Source organism: Nerophis ophidion, linkage group LG19, assembly GCF_033978795.1.
Source record: "Nerophis ophidion isolate RoL-2023_Sa linkage group LG19, RoL_Noph_v1.0, whole genome shotgun sequence".
In the NCBI taxonomy this organism is placed as follows: domain Eukaryota; kingdom Metazoa; phylum Chordata; class Actinopteri; order Syngnathiformes; family Syngnathidae; genus Nerophis; species Nerophis ophidion.
The window spans coordinates 4,299,448-4,324,503 of record NC_084629.1 but is presented as its reverse complement, the minus strand read 5'-3'; the positions used below and the strand labels follow the sequence as shown (position 1 = coordinate 4,324,503).

The window sequence follows — 25,056 nt, the reverse complement described above, 5'->3', positions numbered from 1 at the left end:
CAGGATTAGGTCTCTGCTTTTTGCAGATGATGTGGTCCTGATGGCTTCATCTGACCAGGATCTTCAGCTCTCACTGGATCGGTTCGCAGCCGAGTGTGAAGCGACCGGAATGAGAATCAGCACCTCCAAATCCGAGTCCATGGTTCTCGCCCGGAAAAGGGTGGAATGCCATCTCCGGGTTGGGGAGGAGACCCTGCCCCAAGTGGAGGAGTTCAAGTACCTAGGAGTCTTGTTCACGAGTGAGGGAAGAGTGGATCATGAGATCGACAGGCGGATCGGTGCGGCGTCTTCAGTAATGCGGACGTTGTACCGATCCGTTGTGGTGAAGAAGGAGCTGAGCCGGAAGGCAAAGCTCTCAATTTACCGGTCGATCTACGTTCCCGTCCTCACCTATGGTCATGAGCTTTGGGTCATGACCGAAAGGACATCCTGGGAACAAGCGGCCGAAATGAGTTTCCCGCTCTCCCTTAGAGATAGGGTGAGAAGCTCTGCCATCCGGGAGGAACTCAAAGTAAAGCCGCTGCTCCTCCACATGGAGAGGAGCCAGATGAGGTGGTTCGGGCATCTGGTCGGGATGCCACCCGAACGCCTCCCTAGGGAGGTGTTTAGGGCACATCCAACCGGTAGGAGGCCATGGGGAAGACCCAGGACACGTTGGGAAGACTATGTCTCCCGGCTGGCCTGGGAACGCATCGGGATCCCCCGGAAAGAGCGAGACGAAGTGGCTGGGGAGAGGGAAGTCTGGGTTTCCCTGCTTAGGCTGTTGCCCCCGCGACCCGACCTCAGATAAGCGGAAGAAGATGGATGGATTGTGGCCAAACAGCTACATTTTTGTTTCATCTGACATCACAAGGACAGAAATGAGACTTTCTGGAGGAAAGTTCTGTTCAGTTTACAGTATAAGTGTATAGTTTCATTATTTGGGTGATGTTTGGCGACGCCCCTGGCCTGGAGCATTAACTTTGTCCGGCAGCTATCTGCTGGGGTTTAACAAAAGCTTCCACGTGATGTTTTTCCAACGACACAAAAACTAAAGAGCTCGACACCAGAGTTGCAATTACCCGAAGCGCGGCGATTCATAATAGAGCTGAACAACACTTGCAGGGTGAGATCAGCACCATTGTGTCAAAACATTACACCGGTCTGAAAAGAGGACAGCAAGCAATTTAGCAGCTGTCAACGAGCAGATTACCTTAATAAGGAAACACTGCCACTCCTGCACGGATCTGTTGTGAAAGTCAAATTCATCTGCATGAGAAATTTCTTCCTTACAGTTGTCATAAATATATTTTTTTCCCAGAAAAGTTGATTGGAAGTGTGTCAACCAAAGTCTATCTCGACTGGATGCTGAAATTTAGACAGTTTAAAAATTGCTTTCCCTGTGTTGCGCATCTGTAGCTTTCAATGCCAATGAGCTGGGTTTGTGAACGCCCGTCTCGGACAGGGTCTGGCTCCAAAAAAGCACTAAAGTCAGCCCTCGGACTCCAAATCACAGGATTTTCAGAGTGCTCAGAGAGTATGAGGTACCGGACTGTCGGATTGTGGCGGTTCGCTCCTTGTATGATCAGACCCGTTTCCAGTGAGGGTTGGACTCCGCCAAGGCTGCCCTTTGCATACATGCCAACCCACCTGGATTTTCCGAGAGACTCCCGAAATTCAGTGCCTCTCCCGAAAACCTCCCGGGACAAACTTTCTCTCGAAAATCTCCCGAAATTCACGCCCCCTCCAGCTCCATGCGGACCCGAGTGACTTGTCGACAGCCTGTTTTCACGTCTGCTTTCCCACAATATAAACAGAGTGCCTGCCCAATGAACGTTATAACTGTAGAATGATCGAGGGCGAGTTCTTGGTTTCTTATGTGGGTTTATTGGTAGGCAGTCTCATTAACGTCCTCCCAGCGCGGTAACAACACACAACAACAGCAGTCACGTTTTCGTCTACCGTAAAGCAGTTCGTCTGCCGTAAACAGCAATGTCGTGCCACTCTTAAACAGGACAATACTGCCATCTACTGTACATACATATGTGACAATAACATCTACGGCTTTTAGAGGAGTGGTTCTCAACCTTTTTTTCAGAGATGTACCTGCTGTGAACATTTGTATGTTTTTAATTTTTTTTTAGATCCCCATATCGGCTGTTCAGATTTACTTTACAAAAGAGAAGTGTAGGATACTTCTCTTGTTGCCTTATTTGAATTTGACTTTATTAAATGTATTTGCCCAATGACGTTATAACTGTAGAATGATCTAGGGCGAGTTTTTGGTTTCTTATGTGGGTTTATTGTTAGGCAGTCTCATTAAAGTCCTCCCAGCGCGGTAACAACACACAACAACAGCAGTCACGTTTTCGTCTACCGTAAAGCAGTTTGTCTGCCGTAAACAGCAATGTCGTGCCACTCTTAAACAGGACAATACTGCCATCTACTGTACATACATATGTGACAATAACATCTACGGCTTTTAGAGGAGTGGTTCTCAACCTTTTTTTCAGAGATGTACCCCCTGTGAACATTTTTTTTTTTTTTTTTTTTTTTAGATGCCAATATCGGCTGTTCAGATTTACTTTACAAAAGAGAAGTGTAGGATACTTCTCTTGTTGCTTTATTTGAATTTGACTTTATTAAATGTATTTGCCCAATGACGTTATAACTGTAGAATGATCTAGGGCGAGTTTTTGGTTTCTTATGTGGGTTTATTGTTAGGCAGTCTCATTAAAGTCCTCCCAGCGCGGTAACAACACACAACAACAGCAGTCACGTTTTCGTCTACCGTAAAGCAGTTCGTCTGCCGTAAACAGCAATGTCGTGACACTCTTAAACAGGACAATACTGCCATCTACTGTACATACATATGTGACAATAACATCTACTGCTTTTAGAGGAGTGGTTCTCAACCTTTTTTTCAGAGATGTACCTGCTGTGAACATTTGTATTTTTTAAATTTTTTTTTAGATCCCCATATCGGCTTTTCAGATTTACTTTACAAAAGAGAAGTGTAGGATACTTCTCTTGTTGCCTTATTTGAATTTGACTTTATTAAATGTATTTGCCCAATGACGTTATAACTGTAGAATGATCTAGGGCGAGTTTTTGGTTTCTTATGTGGGTTTATTGTTAGGCAGTCTCATTAAAGTCCTCCCAGCGCGGTAACAACACACAACAACAGCAGTCACGTTTTCGTCCACCGTAAAGCAGTTCGTCTGCCGTAAACAGCAATGTCGTGCCACTCTTAAACAGGACAATACTGCCATCTACTGTACATACATATGTGACAATAACATCTACGGCTTTTAGAGGAGTGGTTCTCAACCTTTTTTTCAGAGATGTACCTGCTGTGAACATTTGTATGTTTTTAATTTTTTTTTAGATCCCCATATCGGCTGTTCAGATTTACTTTACAAAAGAGAAGTGTAGGATACTTCTCTTGTTGCCTTATTTGAATTTGACTTTATTAAATGTATTTGCCCAATGACGTTATAACTGTAGAATGATCTAAGGCGAGTTTTTGGTTTCTTATGTGGGTTTATTGTTAGGCAGTCTCATTAAAGTCCTCCCAGCGCGGTAACAACACACAACAACAGCAGTCACGTTTTCGTCCACCGTAAAGCAGTTCGTCTGCCGTAAACAGCAATGTCGTGACACTCTTAAACAGGACAATACTGCCATCTACTGTACATACATATGTGACAATAAAATCTACGGCTTTTAGAGCAGTGGTTCTCAACCTTTTCTCAGAGATGTACCCCCTGTAAACTTTTTTTTTTTTTTTAGATGCCCATTTTTCTTTACAAAAGAATTTGACATTATTAAATGTATTTATATTGTCATTTGGTGCAGCCGGGCCGGAGCAGGAGGGGATAGAAGGAGAAAAAAAGGAAGACAGAGGGGGAAATTGTGGGGATAAGAGGGGGATTAGACAGAGAGACAAAAACAACAAGAGCAAATACAACAATAACAATAACAACAATAGAACAACACCAGCATATACAATATGTACAAATATGATCGTAAAAGTGAAAGCAAATAAGCAGTTAGTGAAATAAATAATATAGTAATGACAATGAGCATTTTTACACTAAAACTGGAGCAATTCAAATACCAATAGAAAAAGCGCTATTGATCATGAACAAAACCAATAGTTTACCTTTATTATCAACAATGTGAACATTTTTTTTAATTCAAGTACCCCCTAATCAGAGCAAAGCATTTTTGGTTGGAAAAAAAGAAGATAAAGAAGTAAAATACAGCTCTATGTTATCAGTTTCTGATTTATTAAATTGTATAACAGTGCAAAATATTGCTCATTTGTAGTGGTCTTTCTTGAACTATTTGGAAAAAAAAGATATAAAAATAACTAAAAACTTGTTGAAAAATAAACAAGTGATTCAATTATAAATAAAGATTTCTACACATACTCCGATGAGGTGGCGACTTGTCCAGGGTGTACCCCGCCTTCTGCCCGATTGTAGCTGAGATAGGCACCAGCGCCACCCGCGACCCCAAAGGGAATAAGCGGTAGAAAAATGGATGGCTGGATGGATATAAAAATAACTAAAAACTTGTTGAAAAATAAACAAGTGATTCAATTATAAATAAAGATTTGTACACATACTCCGATGAGGTGGCGACTTGTCCAGGGTGTACCCCGCCTTCTGCCCGATTGTAGCTGAGATAGGCATCAGCGCCACCCGCGACCCCAAAGGGAATAAGCGGTAGAAAATGGATGGATGGATGGATATAAAAATAACTAAAAACTTGTTGAAAAATAAACAAGTGATTCAATTATAAATAAAGATTTGTACACATACTCCGATGAGGTGGCGACTTGTCCAGGGTGTACCCCGCCTTCTGCCCGATTGTAGCTGAGATAGGCACCAGTGCCACCCGCGACCCCAAAGGGAATAAGCGGTAGAAAATGGATGGTTGGATGGATATAAAAATAACTAAAAACTTGTTGAAAAATAAACAAGTGATTCAATTATAAAATAAAGATTTGTACACATACTCCGATGAGGTGGCGACTTGTCCAGGGTGTACACCGCCTTCTGCCCGATTGTAGCTGAGATAGGCACCAGCGCCACCCGCGACCCCAAAGGGAATAAGCGGTAAAAAATGGATGGATATAAAAATAACTAAAAACTTGTTGAAAAATAAACAAGTGATTCAATTATAAATAAAGATTTGTACACATACTCCGATGAGGTGGCGACTTGTCCAGGGTGTACGACGCCTTCTGCCCGATTGTAGCTGAGATAGGCACCAGCGCCACCCGTGACCCCAAAGGGAATAAGCGGTAGAAAATGGATGGATGGATGGATATAAAAATAACTAAAAACTTGTTGAAAAATAAACAAGTGATTCAATTATAAATAAAGATTTGTACACATACTGCGATGAGGTGGTGACTTGTCCAGGGTGTACCCCGCCTTCTGCCCGATTGTAGCTGAGATAGGCACCAGTGCCACCCGCGACCCCAAAGGGAATAAGCGGTAGAAAATGGATGGATATAAAAATAACTAAAAACTTGTTGAAAAATAAACAAGTGATTCAATTATAAATAAAGATTTGTACACATACTCCGATGAGGTGGCGACTTGTCCAGGGTGTACGACGCCTTCTGCCCGATTGTTATTCCCCCAAGGGGAATAAGCGGTAGAAAATGGATGGATGGATAGCTGTAAATATACTCCTCCCCTCTTAACTAAGCCCCCAACAACGCGCCGACCCCAACCACGCCTCTCGCCCAACCCCCGAAGCTCTGGCATCCGGGAGGAACTCAAAGTAAAGCCGCTGCTCCTCCACATCGAGAGGAGCCAGATGAGGTGGTTCGGGCATCTGGTCAGGATGGCACCCGAACGCCTCCCTAGGGAGGTGTTTAGGGCACGTCCGACCCGTAGGAGGCCACGGGGAAGACCCAGGACACGTTGGGAAGACTATGTCTTCCGGCTGGCCTGGGAACGCCTCGGCATCCCCCGGCGAATTGATTAACGTGTACCCCAATTTAAAGAAGTTGAAAAACTTATTCAGGTGTTACCATTTAGTAGTCAATTAAACGGAATATGTACTGTTCTGTGAAATCTACTAATAAAAGTTTCAATCAATCATTCAGGAACTGGACCAAGTGGCTGGGGAGAGGGAAGTCTGGGCTTCCCTGCTTAGGCTGCTGCCCCCTGCGACCCGACCTCGGATAAGCGGAAGAAGATGGATGGATGGATTTATTTTGTAAATCACCACGTGCTTTGACGTAAATTAAGTGTTAAATTGAGTTTTATATGTATTACAGTGTAGTATTTGTTCCACGATCTATTAATGATGTTGGCGATACTGTGAAAAAAGTCAACAACACCCGTTCCGTTTCCGGTTGCATGGTTATACTGGTCACAAAGAAGGAGGCTGATCTTGACTTCTTTCAAATTAACTTATGGCAAATCTTGCATTAAAAGATTACAGTTGGTACAAAATGCGGCTGCTAGACTTTTGACAAGAACAAGAAAGTTTGATCACATTACACCTGTACTGGCTCACCTGCACTGGCTTCCTGTGCACTTAAGATGTGACTTTAAGGTTTTACTACTTACGTATAAAATACTACACGGTCTAGCTCCAGCCTATCTTGCCGATTGTATTGTACCATATGTCCCGGCAAGAAATCTGCGTTCAAAGGACTCCGGCTTATTAGTGATTCCCAAAGCCCCAAAAAAAGTCTGCGGGCTATAGAGCGTTTTCATTTCGGGCTCCAGTACTCTGGAATGCCCTCCCGGTAACAGTTCGAGATGCCACCTCAGTAGAAGCATTTAAGTCTCGCCTTAAAACTCATTTGTATACTCTAGCCTTTAAATAGACTCCCTTTTTAGACCAGTTGATCTGCCGTTTCTTTTCTTTTTCTCCTATGTCCTACTATATCCGGTCCGGTGGCCATGGATGAAGTACTGGCTGTCCAGAGTCGGGACCCAGGATGGACCGCTCGTCCAGAGTCGGGACCCAGGATGGACCGCTTGCCTGTGTATCGGCTTGGGACATCCCTGCGCTTGGGATGGTTTCCTGCTGGCTCCACTGTGGACGGGACTCTCGCTGCTGAGTTTGATCCGCTTTGGACTGGACTCTCGCGCTCGACATCCATTGCTTTCGTCCTCTCCGAGGTTCTCATAGTCATCATTGTCACCGACGTCCCACTGGGTGTGAGTTTTCCTTGCCCTTATGTGGGCCTACCGAGGATGTCGTAGTGGTTTGTGTTGTGGTTTGTGCAGCCCTTTGAGACACTAGTGATTTAGGGCTATATAAGTAAACATTGATTGATTGAAAACAACTTTTCAATGGACTTCATCTTCAACTTCAAAGTCTGGTGAGAATTAGATGCGGGAAAGACAACAAGCGACTTCATTGCCTCCATTATTTCATTGTTGGGATTTGTTTGTCTGATTAGATTGTCGGTCTGACTTTAGGATTGTTCAGTTCTACGTGAAAGTCTTCTTCTGAATGTATCTGTATCCCGAAATAGTTAATACCTCCTTCTTGGGGCGTGGCTTTGACCGCACTCAACCTTCACCGCACTCCATGATTCCTTGCTTCTTGTCTGTTTTAATAAATGTCATCAGTGTTTGAACCGGACAGACCCCCAAAAATTTACTGCGGCACCCCGTTTTTTATGACTCGGCGGGGGTCCCCTGGGTCACCTGTTTGGAAAATTCCTAGTGCCAGCACTTATCTGCGTAGCCTCGGTTTCCACCTGCTCCCTTCTGGAGTTTGGTAGTGATCAGGGAGATGATTATAATAATGATGATGATGACAGTGATGAGGAATAAGGGGGTCGGGGGGCCAGTCACAACACTCCATTGGCATCACATCAAATCGGGCAAGCAGATTGGCTCCTGTTCCTCTTTCCTTATTTCCTACGTTCCTCCACATCGACAGCTCCCTGCCACAATGCATTTAGAGAACAGCTCGCCGGCGACAGCTAATCCGACTCTGCCATTCTTCATCATTTTCCCCCCACTCTCGCTTTTTTTTTTTTTTTGTCCCTCCTCCACACCTGAGTGTTTTTGTCTCTCCCAGCACTCTCCCTTCACCTATACACCGCCGCTCTGAATGTGTCGCGCCGGGTAATTGCTTGGAGCAAAGCTTCCATTTTTATGTCCATAATCGAGGACACAATGCGTACGGGGTCTAGATCCCCCCCCCCCCCCCTCCCCCAGCAGCACCACCGAGGACAGGAAGGCAGATAAGGAGCGAAATGGTCAGTAAATTGCAATTAGAGTCTATTCACTTACCAAGGAGAAAGATTATTGCCCACGGAGAAAAGAAACCCTCTCTGGCACACTAATGCATGATGGCAAAAATGTTTCTATGATCGCGATAATTAAGCCTTGACCTAGATTGGATAAAACACACAAAATGTGCGAGTTTCAGGTTGCACTTGCCAAAGTACAAACCCTGTTTCCATATGAGCTGGGAAATTGTGTTAGTACACGACTTGGACTATGGGATGTTTTGGATGATCGGCACGAGCCAGGCGTGAACGTGAGTACGTTTTTAATTATTACCACACAAACAAACGACAACAAAGGCGGACAAATGGCGCGCACAATGGCGGAGAACAAACTGGACTAATGAAAACAAAAGACGAGCACAGAGGCTATAACAGGGGCGCTCACACTTTTTCTGCAGGTGAGCTACTTTTCAATTGACCAAGTCGAGGAGATCTACCTCATTCCTATTCATAATTTATTTATTTATTTATGAAAGAGACATTTTTGTTAACAAGTTAATGGTGTTTAATGATAATACAAGCATGTTTAACACACATGGATGTCTTTCTTTCATGAAGACAAGAATATAAGTTGGTGTGTTACCTGATTCTGATGACTTGCATTGATTGGAATTAGACAGTGGTGCTGATAACGTCCGCATTTTCAAATGGAGGAAAAAAAAGTCCTCCTTTCTGTCCAATACCACATGAAAGTGGTTGGATTTGGCATCTCATTTGTCCAACTTGCATACTCGTTTTTAAACACTTTGTTATGAGAGTAGCATATGTGTGTGGCCCTTTAATGTCTGGCAGCAGGTGAGTGACGTCAGTGAGTGTGCGGGTGGGCAAGCAAGTGAGAAAGCGGTCGCTGAGGGCGGGGGAGAAATACATTGGCATCAAACTCCGTAGCTTGCTAGCTTGTGCACGCTAGCTTTCTGAGACTCTTATTTTGTTAGCACAGGCAGGATGAAACAGGTCTTTTATGGTGAAGACAGGAAGTGTGCAGTCGGTCTTTAGAGTTTTGACAGTAGGTACGGAGTCTCTAGAAATAAAATGTGTTTCTCTGCGTCCGCCCTGTTAGTGATTTTTTTCTTAAATATGAGCTCGCAGCAGCCAGCGTCATCTCACAAGATCCTCGGGTGCCGAGAATGTCAAACAACTGACGAAAGTGAAGTCTTGGTATGATTGATGATTGCTCATTTTTATGTATATTTTTCAATGCCTGGCTTGAGATCGACTGACACACCCTCCGAGATCGACCAGTCGATCGCGATCGACGTAATGCCCACCCCTGGGCTATAACTATAAACACAAAACCAAAACACTTGCTCAATGGCATGAATAACAATGAACTATAAACACAAACTTACATGACAGCAGGTGGTAGGCATGAGAAGGAGGTGTGAGTAGGTAAAGTTGCCAGGACGAAGAACAGAAACAGAATGGCTTAAATAGCAGTGACATAATTAGTGAAGGAACAGGTGCGTGACATGACAGCTGAAACTAATGAGTTGGCATGGTAACGAAAACAAACCAGGAAGTGCAAAACAGTACACAAAACATAACATGACCAAAACAAAACATGATCCATAGGCGTGACAGTTAGATGTAAATATAAACGGAATACAATGATTTGCAAATCCTTTTCAACCCATATTCATTTTAATATTATTATTTTTTATTTATTTATGTATTTTTTGTCATGAAAAAGGGAGTTTTTTTGGGTTGGTGCACTAATTGTATGTTTATCTTGTGTTTTTTCCGTTGATTTAATAAAAAATAAAATAAAAATTAAAAAATATTAAAATTATAAAAAATAATTCTGCGGCCCGGTACCAATCAAGCTGCGGACCGGTACCGGGCCGCAACCCGGTGGTTGGGGACCACTGCCCATTAAACCCATCTATAATAAAACGTCATACATCAAAATGCAGAATTTCCAAAGATGAGAGCCCATCCATTCATCCATTTTCTACCGCTTGTCCCTTTTGGGGTCAAAAGGGGGCTAAAGCCTAACCCAGCTGCCCTATGAGTGGAGGGCAAGGTACACCCTGGACAAATCGCCACCTCATCACACACTAGGGCCAATTTAGTGTTGCCAACCAGCCTATAACCAGGTGCATGTTTTTGCAGGTGGAAGGAATAAAACACAGCTTTATTTCAAACTGATTTGAAAACAACCAATGACAGCTCAGCACTGGAAAATATCTTTTAAATGGATTTAATTAATATTTTTGCAATAATATCACTCATATCGCCCTTTTAATTTTGGCCCACAGGCATTAATCAGTGGAAACAGACTTTTTGGCAATCCTTTGCTTAAAACACTGCACTCATTATTATCATTAAGACCGCAATTATCCACATTAGCATTTTTATGGTGTTAAGAGTCCTTGTTTGTCCTTAAAAGAAAAGAAAAAAACGAGAAAAATCCAAAGCGCAGAGTACCTGCACACTCTAGGGTTGTACGGTATACCGGTATTAGTATAGTACCGGTATTAGTATAGTACCGCCATACTAAAGAACCATTTTCGGTACTATACTGCCTCTGAAAAGTACCAGTCCCCGTAGTTGTAACGTCATGTCATTGCTGGTTTAAGAGCAGATGAGCATGTTCGGCAGTGCACAATCCCTGAGTACACACAAGCAGACACAGTGTGTGGACAGAAAAGGAAGAACGGACGCATTTTGGCTTAAAAACTAACGATGAAGGTGAAGTTCAGGAAGAAGTGCTTTAAAACATGGCTAGCTAGCTAGCGGCTCAGTCCAGCCGCAGTCTGCAGTGTTGTAACTACTTCTAAATCACTAACCCTCACCTCCATGGCGAAAAATAAAATAAGTTTCTTACAAGTATCATTATCACTGCAGGACGAGGAATAGCTAAACATGCTTCACTACACACTAGCTCACCGGCGTCAAAATGTAAACAAACGCAATTGGTGGATCTACACTTAACATCCTGTGGCATGGAGGTTCGGGTGGTGCTCTTTCAAGATACAGATCGGGCTCGGACACAGCGTACAGGTAAGAAATAATGGTTTATATAACTAAAAACAGGCTAAGAACAAAAACACTGGTGCTAGGTAGAAAAGACAAACCCAAAGCGCTAGCATGGAAACTAGGGAACTAAACACAGGAATAGCATGGAAGTTAACAAGTACCAAACAGATTTACCAAAGTCGGGAGATAGCGTCATCACTTGTTGAGGGGAAACAAGGCTAGGAAGCGAGAACGAGTCACAAAAAAATGCAGGCTTAAATAAGGATGGTAATCAACAAACAGGTGAGAGTCCGGAAACAAGGAACAGGTGGAACAAATATGCAACCATGGCGACAGAACAAATCAGGACGTGCACAAACAAACTAAAAAATCCAAATAACAAACGATCCGGGCAGCGGATCGTAACAAATCCACTGTATTGATACCAAATACAGGAGCGTATCTAGTCGATTACATCGATATTTTTTTTAGCATCACAACATTTCTTTTTGTGTTTTTGTTCAAATTCATGTTATGTCTATAAACTCAGGAAATATCTCAATGGACACATGAGGACTTTGAATATGACCAACGTATGATCCTGTAACGACTTGGTATCGAATCGATACCTACATTTGTGGTATCATCCAAAACTGATGTAAAGTATCAAACAAGAGAGAAGATAGAACATGTTAAAAGAGAAAGATACAGATATTGACAGTAAATGAACAAGTCGATTAATAATCCGTTTATACAGTTTGTCCCTCGTGATGTTGACTAAATAATATTATGATAAATGACACAATGTGTTACTGCATATGTCAGCAGAATAATTAGGAGCCTTTGTTTGTTTACTTAGTAATAAAACACAAGTTGTCTTGTATGTTTACTATTTTATTTAAGGACAAACTAGCAATAATAAACATATGTTTAATGTACCCTAAGATTTTTTTGTTAAAATAAAGCCAATAATGCACTTTTTTGTGGTCCCTTTTATTTAGAAAAGTACTGAAAAGTATCTAAATACATTTTGGTACCGGTACCAAAATATTGGTATTGGGACAACACTGTGGTTAGAGTGTCGGTAGGTTGTGAGTTCAAACCCCGGCCGAGTCATACCAAAGACTATAAAAATGGGACCCATTACCTCCCTGCTTGGCAATCAGCATCAAGCCTTGGAATTGGGGGTTAAATCACCAAAATGATTCCTGAGCGCGGCCACCGCTGCTGCTCACCGCTCCCCTCACCTCCCAGGGGGTGAATAGGGGATGGGTCAAATGCAGAGGACACATTTCACCACACCTGGTGTGTTTGTGACAATCATTGGGACTTTAACTCAACTTAACTACTATATAATAAAAGTAACGGTAACGACGTTGCCAAAGAAATAAATAAAAAATTAAGTATATATTGCGGTTACTTGTAGCAGCGTTATTTCTTTATTCATTCCGATTATTTTGCCGTTTTATATCCAGATTATTCCGCGGGTTAATAAAAATGGCTTTGGACACTCAGAGACTGAAAACCCGCTTGAGAATGTTTTTGCGTATCTAAAAGTATCTAAATAAATGTTAGTACTGGAACCAAAATATTAGTATCGGGACAAAACAAAGGAGAACAACGGAGAATGTTAAAATGTAAACTGGGTAGTATTCAAAGAAGTATGAGCATGCAAATTTAAGGAAATGCTACAACGCACACTTCTCTCACCTTGACAGGGGGTTAATAATTACCTTAAATTTCCGTCTTGGAAAAAAACAGGAAGTCTCTTTGATGGCTTTTCAAGTTTGGACCTTTAAACTCCAAAACGTCCTTACGAGACCTTACAAACTACAACACACTGACTGACGTTGGTTAATAATGAGAGTTCAACACCAAAAAAATACCGTTCTTTGATTAAACTAGATAGATAGATAGATAGATAGATGGATAGATGGATGGATGGATGGATGGATGGATGGATGGATGGATGGATGGATGGATGGATGGGTGGGTGGTTGGATGGATGGATGGATGGATGGATGGATGGATGGATGGATGGATGGATGGATGGATGGATGGATGGATGGATGGGTGGTTGGATGGATGGATGGATGGATGGATGGATGGATGGATGGATGGATGGATGGATGGATGGATAGATAGATAGATAGATAGTACTTTATTGATTCTTTCAGGAGAGTTTCTTCAGGAAAATTAAAACTAAAACTATGTGTATAGGTACTTTTACCATGAATATATTAACGTGGACCACGACTTAAACAAGTGGAAAAACTTATTGGGGTGTTACCATTTAGTGGTCAATTGTACAGAATATGTACTGTACTGTGCAATCTACTAATAAAAGTTTCAATCAATCAATCAATCAATCAATCAAAAGTTCAGGACAAGTTAAGGTTCTGCTATTGTTGACATTCAGATAGAAACGCTATCAAGAACATCATAGCTGCTAGATTTAATAAAATCTCATTCTAAAAAGGGAGTTTATTCTAAAGAATTTTAAAGAAGAATGTATTGTACCAAGTGGTCGTATTGATAAATCAACACATACTAAACCTGATACATGTAAGATGGAAAGCTACTGACATTAAGAGCGTCTCCGAAGTACCTGGTACTGCCATGAACTACCAAAGAAAGCCAACCGACGTCACCGCTAATGACCTGAATGTAAAAATACGCCATTGGTGGATCTACACCTAACATCCACTGTAATGATACCAAGTACAGGAGTGTATTTAGTCGATACTACAGTCAACACCAACAAAATACTCTTATTTTAATAAACAATGTATATAGGTACTGTTACCATGAATCGATTAACGTGGACCACGACTTAAACAAGTTGAAAAACTTATTGGGGTGTTACCATTTAGTGGTCAATTGTACAGAATATGTACTGTACTGTGCAAATCTACTAATAAAAGTTTCAATCAATCAATCAATCAATCAAAAGTTCAGGTCAAGTTAAGGTTCTGCTATCGTTGACATTCATCATAGCTTAAATAGCAGTGACATAATTAGTGAAGGAACAGGTGCGTGACATGACAGCTGAAACTAATGAGTTGGCATGGTAACGAAAACAAACCAGGAAGTGCAAAACAGTAAACAAAACATAACATGACCAAAACAAAACATGATCCATAGGCGTGACAGTTAGATGTAAATATAAACGGAATACAATGATTTGCAAATCCTTTTCAACCCATATTCATTTTAATATTATTATTTTTTATTTATTTATGTATTTTTTGTCACGAAAAAGGGAGTTTTTTTGGGTTGGTGCACTAATTGTATGTTTATCTTGTGTTTTTTCCGTTGATTTAATAAAAAATAAAATCAAAATTAAAAAATATTAAAATTATAAAAAATAATTCTGCGGCCCGGTACCAATCAAGCTGCGGACCGGTACCGGGCCGCAACCTGGTGGTTGGGGACCACTGCCCATTAAACCCATCTATAATAAAACGTCATACATCAAAATGCAGAATTTCCAAAGATGAGAGCCCATCCATTCATCCATTTTCTACCGCTTGTCCCTTTTGGGGTCAAAAGGGGGCTAAAGCCTAACCCAGCTGCCCTATGAGTGGAGGGCAAGGTACACCCTGGACAAATCGCCACCTCATCACACACTAGGGCCAATTTAGTGTTGCCAACCAGCCTATAACCAGGTGCATGTTTTTGCAGGTGGAAGGAATAAAACACAGCTTTATTTCAAACTGATTTGAAAACAACCAATGAAAGCTCAGCACTGGAAAATATCTTTTAAATGGATTTAATTAATATTTTTGCAATAATATCACTCATATCGCCCTTTTAATTTTGGCCCACAGGCATTAATCAGTGGAAACTTTATGGTGTTAAGAGTCCTTGTTTGTCTTTAAAAGAAAATAAAAAAATGAGAAAAATCCAAAGCGCAGAGTACCTGCACACTCTAGGGTTGTACGGTATACCGGTATTAGTATAGTACTATCATTACAGTGGATGTTAGGTGTAGATCCACCAATGGCGTATTTTTACATTCAGGTCATTAGCGGTGACGTCGGTTGGCTTTCTTTGGTAGTTCATGGCAGTACCAGGTACTTCGGAGACGCTCTTAATGTCAGTAGCTTTCCATCTTACATGTATCAGGTTTAGTATGTGTTGATTTATCAATACGACCACTTGGTACAATACATTCTTCTTTAAAATTCTTTAGAATAAACTCCCTTTTTAGAATGAGATTTTATTAAATCTAGCAGCTATGATGTTCTTGATAGCGTTTCTATCTGAATGTCAACAATAGCAGAACCTTAACTTGTCCTGAACTTTTGATTGATTGATTGATTGAAACTTTTATTAGTAGATTGCACAGTACAGTACATATTCTGTACAATTGACCACTAAATGGTAACACCCCAATAAGTTTTTCCACTTGTTTAAGTCGTGGTCCACGTTAATATATTCATGGTAAAAGTACCTATACACATAGTTTTAGTTTTAATTTTCCTGAAGAAACTCTCCTGTACAGGAGTGTATTTAGTCGATACTACAGTCAACACCAACAAAATACTCTTATTTTAATAAACAATGTATATAGGTACTGTTACCATGAATCGATTAACGTGGACCACGACTTAAACAAGTTGAAAAACTTATTCGTGTCTTACCATTTAGTGGTCAATTTTACGGAATATGTACTGAACTGTGCAATCTACTAATAAAAGTTTCAATCAATCAAAAGTTCAGGTCAAGTTAAGGTTCTGCTATCGTTGACATTCATCATAGCTGCTAGATTGAATAAAAACTGCTTCTAAAAAGAGTTTATTCTAAAGAATTCTCTTAGAAGCATTTATTGTACCGAGTGGTCGTATTGATAAATCAATACATACTAAACCTGATACATGTAAGATGGAAAGCTACTGACATTAAGAGCGTCTCCGAAGTACCTGGTACTGCCATGAACTACCAAAGAAAGCTAACCGGCGTCACCGCTAATGACCTGAATGTAAAAAAACGCCATTGGTGGATCTACACCTAACATCCACTGTAATGATACCAAGTACAGGAGCGTATTTAGTCGATACTACAGTCAACACCAACAAAATACTGTTCTTTTAATAAACAATGTATATAGGTACTGTTACCATGAATTGATTAACGTGGACCCCGACTTAAACAAGTTGAAAAACGTATTCGGGTGTTACCATTTAGTGGTCAATTGTACGGAATATGTACTGTACTGTGCTAATCTAATAATAAAAGTTTCAATCAATCAATCAATCAATCAATCAAAAGTTCAGGTCAAGTTAAGGTTCTGCTATCGTTGACATTCATCATAGTTGCTAGATTTAATAAAAACTGCTTCTAAAAAGAGCTTATTCTAACGAATTCTCTTAGAAGCATTTATTGTACCAAGTGGTCGTATTGATAAATCAATACATACTAAACCTGATACATGTAAGATGGAAAGCAACTGACATTAAGAGCGTCTCCGAAGTACCTGGTACTGCCATGAAGTATCAAAGAAAGCCAACAGACGTCACCGCTAATGACCTGAATGTAGAAAAACACCATTGGTGGATCTACACCTAACATCCACTGTAATGATACCAAGTACAGGAGTGTATTTAGTCGATACTACAGTCAACACCAACAAAATACTCTTATTTTAATAAACAATGTATATAGGTACTGTTACCATGAATTGATTTACATGGACCACGGCTTAAACAAGTTGAAAAACTTATTCGGGGGTTACCATTTAGTGGTCAATTGTACGGAATATGTACTATACTGTGCAAATCTACTAATAAAAGTTTCAATCAATCAAAAGTTCAGGTCAAGTTAAGGTTCTGCTATCGTTGACATTCATCATAGCTGCTAGATTTAATAAAAACTGCTTCTAAAAAGAGCTTATTCTAACGAATTCTCTTAGAAGCATTTATTGTACAAAGTGGTCGTATTGATAAATCAACACATACTAAACCTGATACATGTAAGATGGAAAGCTACTGACATTAAGAGTGTCTCCGAAGTACCTGGTACTGCCATGAACTACCAAAGAAAGCTAACCGGCGTCACCGCTAAAGACCTGAATGTAAAAAAACGCCATTGGTGGATCTATACCTAACATCCACTGTAATGATACCAAGTACAGGAGTGTATTTAGTCGATACTAAAGTCAACACCAACAAAATACTGTTCTTTTAATAAACAATGTATATAGGTACTGTTACCAGGAATTGATTTACATGGACCACGGCTTAAACAAGTTGAAAAACGTATTCGGGTGTTACCATTTAGTGGTCAATTGTACGGAATATGTACTATACTGTGCAAATCTACTAATAAAAGTTTCAATCAATCAAAAGTTCAGGTCAAGTTAAGGTTCTGCTATCGTTGACATTCATCATAGCTGCTAGATTTAATAAAAACTGCTTCTTAAAAGGGAGTTTATTCTAAAGAAAACTCTTAGAAGCATTTATTGTACCGAGTGGTCGTATTGATAAATCAACACATACTAAACCTGATACATGTAAGATGGAAAGCTACTAACATTAAGAGCGTCTCCGAAGTACCTGGTACTGCCATGAACTACCAAAGAAAGCCAACCGACGTCACCGCTAATGACCTGAATGTAAAAAAACGCCATTGGTGGATCTACACCTAACATCCACTGTAATGATACCAAGTACAGGAGTGTATTTAGTCGATACTACAGTCAACACCAACAAAATACTCTTATTTTAATAAACAATGTATATAGGTACTGTTACCATGAATTGATTAACGTGGACCCCGACTTAAACAAGTTGAAAAACTTATTCGGGTGTTACCATTTAGTGGTCAATTGTACAGAATATGTACTATACTGTGCTAATCTACTAATAAAAGTTTCAATCAATCAAAAGTTCAGGTCAAGTTAAGGTTCTGCTATCGTTGACATTCATCATAGCTGCTAGATTGAATAAAAACTGCTTCTAAAAAGAGTTTATTCTAAAGAATTCTCTTAGAAGCATTTATTGTACCAAGTGGTCGTATTGATAAATCAATACATACTAAACCTGATACATGTAAGATGGAAAGCTACTGACATTAAGACCGTCTCCGAAGTACCTGGTACTGCCAAGAACTACTAAAGAAAGCTAACCCCTGTAACCGCTAATGACCAGAATATAAAAAAACGCCATTGGTGGATCTACACCTAACATACCCTGTAATGATACCAAGTACAGGAGTGTATTTAGTCGATACTACAGTCAACACCAACAAAATACCCTTATTTTGATAAACAATGTAAATAGGTACTGTTACCATGAATTGATTAACGTTGACCACGACTTAAACAAGTTAGAAAAACTTATTCGGGTGTTACCATTTAGTGGTCAATTATACAGAATATGTAGTATACTGTGCTAATCTACTAATAAAAGTTTCAATCAATCAATCAATCAAATGTTCAGGTCAAGTTAAGGTTCTGCTATCGTTGACATTCATCACAGCTGCTAGATTGAATAAAAACTGCTTCTAAAAAGAGTTTATTCTAAAGAATTCTCTTAGAAGCATTTATTGTACCAAGTGGTCGTATTGATAAATCAATACATACTAAACCTGATACATGTAAGATGGAAAGCTACTGACATTAAGACCGTCCCCGAAGTACCTGGTACTGCAAAGAAGTATCAAAGAAAGCTAACCGGTGTCACCGCTAATGACCTACATATAAAAAAACGCCATTGTTTGATCCACACCTAACATCCACTGTAATGATACCAAGTACAGGAGTGTATTTAGTCGATACTACAGTCAACACCAACAAAATACCCTTATTTTGATAAACAATGTATATAGGTACTGTTACCATGAATCGATTAACGTGGACCCCGACTTAAACAAGTTGGAAAAACTTATTCGGGTGTTACCATTTAGTGGTCAATTGTACAGAATATGTACTATACTGTGCTAATCTACTAATAAAAGTTTCAATCAATCAATCAATCAAATGTTCAGGTCAAGTTAAGGTTCTGCTATCGTTGACATTCATCATAGCTGCTAGATTTAATAAAAACTGCTTCTAAAAAGGGAGTTTATTCTACAGAATTCTCTTAGAAGCATTTATTGTACCAAGTGGTCGTATTGATAAATCAATACATACTAAACCTGATACATGCAAGATGGAAAGCTACTGACATTAAGACCGTCTCCAAAGTACCTGGTACTGCCATGAACTACCAAAAAAAGCTATCCAGCGTCACCTCTAATGACCTGAATGTAAAAAAACACCATTGGTGGATCTACACCTAACATCCACTGTAATGATACCAAGTACAGGAGTGTATTTAGTCGATACTACAGTCAACACCAACAAAATACTCTTATTTTAATAAACAATGTATATAGGTACTGTTACCATGAATCGATTAACGTGGACCCCGACTTAAACAAGTTGAAAAACTTATTCGTGTCTTACCATTTAGTGGTCAATTGTACGGAATATGTACTGAACTGTGCAATCTACTAATAAAAGTTTCAATCAATCAAAAGTTCAGGTCAAGTTAAGGTTCTGCTATCGTTGACATTCTTCATAGCTGCTAGATTTAATAAAAACTGCTTCTAAAAAGGGAGTTTATTCTAAAGAAAACTCTTAGAAGCATTTATTGTACCAAGTGGTCGTATTGATAAATCAACACATACTAAACCTGATACATGTAAGATGGAAAGCTACTGACATTAAGAGCGTCTCCGAAGTACCTGGTACTGCCAAGAACTACCAAAGAAAGCTAACCGGCATCACCGCTAATAACCAGAATGTAAAAAAACGCCATTGGTGGATCTACACCTAACATCCACTGTAATGATACCAAGTACAGGAGTGTATTTAGTCGATACTACAGTCAACACCAACAAAATACTCTTATTTTAATAAACAATGCATATAGGTACTGTTACCAGAAATTGATTTACATGGACCCCGACTTAAACAAGTCGAAAAACTTATTCGGGTGTTACCATTTAGTGGTCAATTGTACAGAATATGTACTATACTGTGCAAATCTACTAATAAAAGTTTCAATCAATCAAAAGTTCAGGTCAAGTTAAGGTTCTGCTATCGTTGACATTCATCATAACTGCTAGATTTAATAAAAACTGCTTCTAAAAAGGGAGTTTATTCTAAAGAATTCTCTTTGAAGCATTTATTGTACCAAGTGGTCGTATTGATAAATCAACACATACTAAACCTGATACATGTAAGATGGAAAGCTACTGACATTAAGAGTGTCTCCGAAGTACCTGGTACTGCCATGAACTACCAAAGAAAGCTAACCGGCGTCACCGCTAATGACCTGAATGTAAAAAAACGCCATTGGTGGATCCCCACCTAACATCCACTGTAATGATACCAAGTACAGGAGTGTATTTAGTCGATACTACAGTCAACACCAACAAAATACTCTTATTTTAATAAACAATGTATATAGGTACTGTTACCATGAATCGATTAACGTGGACCCCGACTTAAACAAGTTGAAAAACTTATTCGTGTCTTACCATTTAGTGGTCAATTGTACGGAATATGTACTGAACTGTGCAATCTACTAATAAAAGTTTCAATCAATCAAAAGTTCAGGTCAAGTTAAGGTTCTGCTATCGTTGACATTCATCATAGCTGCTAGATTTAATAAAAACTGCTTCTAAAAAGAGTTTATTCTAAAGAATTCTCTTTGAAGCATGTATTGTACCAAGTGGTCGTATTGATAAATCAATACATACTAAACCTGATACATGTAAGATGGAAAGCTACTGACATTAAGAGCGTCTCCGAAGTACCTGGTACTGCCATGAACTACCAAAAAAAGCTATCCAGCGTCACCTCTAATGACCTGAATGTAAAAAAACACCATTGGTGGATCTACACCTAACATCCACTGTAATGATACCAAGTACAGGAGTGTATTTAGTCGATACTAAAGTCAACACCAACAAAATACTGTTCTTTTAATAAACAATGTATATAGGTACTGTTACCATGATTTGATTAACCTGGACCACGACTTAAACAAGTTGAAAAACTTATTCGTGTCTTACCATTTAGTGGTCAATTGTACGGAATATGTACTATACTGTGCTAATCTACTAATAAAAGTTTCAATCAATCAAAAGTTCAGGTCAAGTTAAGGTTCTGCTATCGTTGACATTCATCATAGCTGCTAGATTGAATAAAAACTGCTTCTAAAAAGAGTTTATTCTAAAGAATTCTCTTAGAAGCATTTATTGTACCGAGTGGTCGTATTGATAAATCAATACATACTAAACCTGATACATGTAAGATGGAAAGCTACTGACATTAAGACCGTCTCCGAAGTACCTGGTACTGCAAAGAAGTATCAAAGAAAGCTAACCGGTGTCACCGCTAATGACCTGAATATAAAAAAACGCCATTGGTGGATCCACACCTAACATCCACTGTAATGATACCAAGTACAGGAGTGTATTTAGTCGATACTACAGTCAACACCAACAAAATACTGTTCTTTTAATAAACAATGTATATAGGTACTGTTACCAGGAATTGATTAACGTTGACCACGACTTAAACAAGTTGAAAAACTTATTCGTGTCTTACCATTTAGTGGTCAATTGTACAGAATATGTAGTATACTGTGCTAATCTACTAATAAAAGTTTCAATCAATCAATCAATCAAATGTTCAGGTCAAGTTAAGGTTCTGCTATCGTTGACATTCATCATAGCTGCTAGATTGAATAAAAACTGCTTCTAAAAAGAGTTTATTCTAAAGAATTCTCTTAGAAGCATTTATTGTACCAAGTGGTCGTATTGATAAATCAACACATACTAAACCTGATACATGTAAGATGGAAAGCTACTGACATTAAGAGCGTCTCCGAAGTACCTGGTACTGCCATGAACTACCAAAGAAAGCTAACCGGTGTCACCGCTAATGACCTGAATGTAAAAAAACGCCATTGGTGGATCTACACCTAACATCCACTGTAATGATACCAAGTACAGGAGTGTATTTAGTCGATACTACAGTCAACACCAACAAAATACTGTTCTTTTAATAAATGATGTATATAGGTACTGTTACCATGAATTGATTAACGTGGACCACGACTTAAACAAGTTGAAAAACTTATTCGGGTGTTACCATTTAGTGGTCAATTGTACGGAATATGTACTATACTGTGCTAATCTACTAATAAAAGTTTCAATCAATCAAAAGTTCAGGTCAAGTTAAGGTTCTGCTATCGTTGACATTCATCATAGCTGCTAGATTGAATAAAAACTGCTTCTAAAAAGAGCTTATTCTAACGAATTCTCTTGGAAGCATTTATTGTACCAAGTGGTCGTATTGATAAATCAATACATACTAAACCTGATACATGTAAGATGGAAAGCTACTGACATTAAGACCGTCTCCGAAGTACCTGGTACTGCCATGAACTACCAAAGAAAGCTAACCGGCGTCACCGCTAATGACCTGAATGTAGAAAAACGCCATTGGTGGATCTACACCTAACATCCACTGTAATGATACCAAGTACAGGAGTGTATTTAGTCGATACTACAGTCAACACCAACAAAATACTGTTCTTTTAATAAACAATGTATATAGGTACTATTACAATGATTTGATTAACCTGGACCACGACTTAAACAAGTTGAAAAACGTATTCGGGTGTTACCATTTAGTGGTCAATTGTACAGAATATGTAGTATACTGTGCTAATCTACTAATAAAAGTTTCAATCAATCAATCAATCAAATGTTCAGGTCAAGTTAAGGTTCTGCTATCGTTGACATTCATCATAGCTGCTAGATTGAATAAAAACTGCTTCTAAAAAGGGAGTTTATTCTAAAGAAAACTCTTAGAAGCATTTATTGTACCAAGTGGTCGTATTGATAACTCAATACATACTAAACCTGATACATGTAAGATGGAAAGCTACTGACATTAAGAGTGTCTCCGAAGTACCTGGTACTGCCATGAACTACCAAAGAAAGCTAACCGGCGTCACCGCTAATGACCTGAATGTAAAAAAACGCCATTGTTGGATCTACACCTAACATCCACTGTAATGATACCAAGTACAGGAGTGTATTTAGTCGATACTACAATCAACACCAACAAAATAGTGTTCTTTTAATAAACAATGTATATAGGTACTGTTACCATGGACCACGACTTAAACAAGTTGAAAAACGTATTCCGATGTTACCATTTAGTGGTCAATTGTACGGAATATGTACTATACTGTGCTAATCTACTAATGAAAGTTTCAATCAATCAAAAGTTCAGGTCAAGTTAAGGTTCTGCTATCGTTGACATTCATCATAGCTGCTAGATTTAATAAAAACTGCTTCTAAAAAGGGGAATTTATTCTAAAGAATTCTCTTTGAAGCATTTATTGTACCAAGTGGTCGTATTGATAAATCAACACATACTAAACCTGATACATGTAAGATGGAAAGCTACTGACATTAAGACCGTCTCCGAAGTACCTGGTACTGCAAAGAAGTATCAAAGAAAGACGGAAAGACAGTTATAGCACGTTAGCGCCTCTCCCTTGTTGGGGCATGAGGGCAAAGTCTGCATGCTGGGTCCGTATCAACCGCAAAGACGGACCGTTTGAAAATGAGGCGTAACAACGGAGAAAGAAAGCAGGCACCGAGCAGCCATAAAGTACCAAAGACAATCTTCCGGAGCAGTAAACACTCACCAAGCACTCAGATTCCCGAGACCACAACTGCAGCCGAGTGGACCAGTGTGTACTTCCATACCGCTGACAGTGGGATCCCTCGAAACTCTCAACAATCAGAGGAAAACCTCAAGCGAGGACAGAAAGGAGGGGGGTGGAAATACACCCACTCGGCCGGGATCTGATTTCCTCTGTTTTCACTCTCCAGCTCTGCTTAAGACCGAGAGGGACGATCGTTTTACGCTCTGCAGGAAGAATCCCCTCGGAGGCAGGAGGTCAATGAAAAAGACGAAGCTCTAACAGACTATCTACTCTCTTCCTGTTCGGGCGCCTTGGATATCTGCTCCAATCGGACGAGGCGCTGGGAGAAGGAAGTGACATCGTCAGGTGCGGCCTCCGAGTCCTTACTTGTGCAAACAAAGGCCACTTTCTTCGAGGAAGTTCATTAGTACCGTGTTGTCTTTGTTAATAAATACTAGGTTAGTCAACAACCCTTCCAGGGATTTAGTATTACGGACGAGTGTTTGATTCCCAGAAATTTGGAAGCCAGACAAAAAAAACCCGGATCACTCATTGAGTTGGGAAATTGTGTTAGATGTAAATATAAACGGAACACGATTAATTGCAAATCATTTTCAACCCATATTCAGTTGAATATGCTACAAAGACAACATATTTGACGTTCAAACTCACAAACGTTTTTTTAGAATTTGATGCCAGCAACACGTGACAAAAAAGTTGGGAAAGGTGGCAATAAATACTGACAAAGTTGAGGAATGCTCATCAAACACTTATATGGAACATCGCACAGGTGTGCAGGCTAATTAGGAACAGGTGGGTGCCATGATTGGATATAAAAACAGCTTCCCAAAAAATGCTCAGTCTTTCACAAGAAAGGATGGGGCGAGGTACACCACTTTGTCCACAACTGCGTGAGCAAATAGTCGAACAGTTTAAGAACAACGTTTCTCAAAGTGCAATTGCAAGAAATTTAGGGATTTCAACATCTACGCTCCATAATATCATAAAAAGGTTCAGAGAATCTGGAGAAATCACTCCACGTAAGCGGCATGGCCGGAAACCAACATTGAATGACCGTGACCTTCGATCCCTCAGACGGCACTGTATCAA

The 25,056-nt window shown here is 39.7% G+C and overlaps 1 protein-coding gene across 8 annotated transcripts in view; it reads right to left on the bottom strand.

Moving 5' to 3' along the window:
* Positions 1-25,056, bottom strand: part of LOC133537889 (plakophilin-4-like) — a 280,220-nt gene that overhangs the window by 173,419 nt on the left and 81,745 nt on the right. Inside the window, exon 1 of one of the 8 annotated variants that reach the window (XM_061879020.1) lies at positions 23,947-24,198. The exons of the other annotated variants lie outside the window; for them this stretch is intronic. The gene's annotated coding sequence lies outside the window, so the exon portion shown is untranslated. Of the gene's footprint in view, positions 1-23,946; positions 24,199-25,056 lie in introns of those variants that run through there. 8 annotated transcript variants of the gene reach the window in all.